Source organism: Echinops telfairi, unplaced genomic scaffold (genome assembly GCF_000313985.2).
Source record: "Echinops telfairi isolate 266 unplaced genomic scaffold, ASM31398v2 ScPeMD7_2;HRSCAF=8, whole genome shotgun sequence".
NCBI lineage: Eukaryota > Metazoa > Chordata > Mammalia > Afrosoricida > Tenrecidae > Echinops > Echinops telfairi.
Window position 1 is genome coordinate 29,094,031 of NW_022103898.1, and position 1,643 is coordinate 29,095,673.

Below are 1,643 nucleotides of genomic sequence, written 5' to 3' on the forward strand. Positions count from 1 at the left end.
GGGCGCAATTCCCACACTGTCTCCAGTGTTGTCCCCTGGGTCAGTGAGGAATGTTGTGTCTTGCTCGTAGTGGGGCCGGCCATATGATCCTCTCTGTGCATTGGTTACTCTGAGCAGAGATATCGTCCTCAAGGCTTGGTGGACCAGGATGTGTTCCACTCTCTCTTCCTCCCCCTTCATTTGCTCCTGTGTCCTCTGATCAGACATGTCCCTCTCCCTGGGTTTCCTTTGTTTTCTATCATCTATATTTAGCCACATGGCAGTACATCCTTTGAACAACCATATGGCCTCATGCTGATGATTTTTTGTCTTATATTTGTCCTGTTTAAATCTAAAGAAAGGGCTTTGTATAAAATGTTTGAATTTGTGGGCCTTTCCCCCCTAGAACATATTGCACAGTCAGTAAATGGCAGAGTAAGCATTCAAACTCAGGAAGTCTGACTCCACATCATAAGCTCTTATTTACTTCTGCTATCATTGCACTATTTATCATTAGTATTATTTTACTGTATTATTATTCTGTTATTATTTTACTTTCATTATTTCTCTTGATTTTCAATTTCAATCAGCTGCCAAAACATGTTGATTTTATCTTTGTAGACTACTATTGCCTTCCTCTCTCTACTGTCCCTATCATTGTTTCAAATCTGAAGCGCCTACCTTTTGCTTAGACTTATCCTAAGGAAAAAAGGCCCCAGACTCAAACATGTTCTATAGAGAACTTTTTATTAAGCTTGTGACAGCTGTGGAGTAAGTATTGGACGGCTAACTCTAAGGCTGGCCACTCTGACCCACCAGCTGCTCAAGAGAAAGATGATGCTATCTGCTTTTGTAAAGATTTAATATAGTCTTGGAAATCCTATATAGAATTCTTGTGAGTCAGATCAGAGTCAATTCAATGGCAGTGGGTTTTAAACAAGACAAAACAAAACAAACACCGTCATGAAACCATCAGCATGTACATAGCATAGAGGCAGATGCCATCTTCCAGCTCATACCAGGGTTTCAGGTATACCATAGAATTCAAAGAAAACCACCACGAGATCATGATTGGCAGGTCAACCCATCACTGTTATATGGTGGGCCAAAAGAAGCAGGGAAAGGACCATGACTGACCTACGTACATATTTATAGGTTTTAAGAGGTTACAGGATTGGTTCTAGGGTTTTGATTCTTAATTAGGTGGTGGTTGGCACATAAATTGTGATCATGCGACTCTAAATTATAACCACAAGGTGGGTACACTATGTTTAGTTAACATTAGATAACATGTGTCTTATCAGATACTTGGGGTAAATGCCCAGGCAAGTTCCTTAGTTTTTGAGCATCTTTCTGCACTAGTTAATTTGCTTTCAGTCACAGTTGCCTTGAGGGCAAGCTGCCCCTCCCTGGGTTTGTCCTGGACTTGTCTAAGCATAGCCACATTGCTGCTCTAATGGTCAGCCACCTGGGGGAAGTCACATAAAGGACTCAAATAGGGTCTGAACCAGTGTCAAGATTCGCAATGGAGTTAGAGCTCTGTGGCAGAGTGAAATTTCTTTTTAAAAAAATCATTTTATTAGGGGCTCATACAACTCTTATCACAATCCATACATACATTAATTGTGTAAAGAATATTTGTACATTCATTGCCCTCATCATTC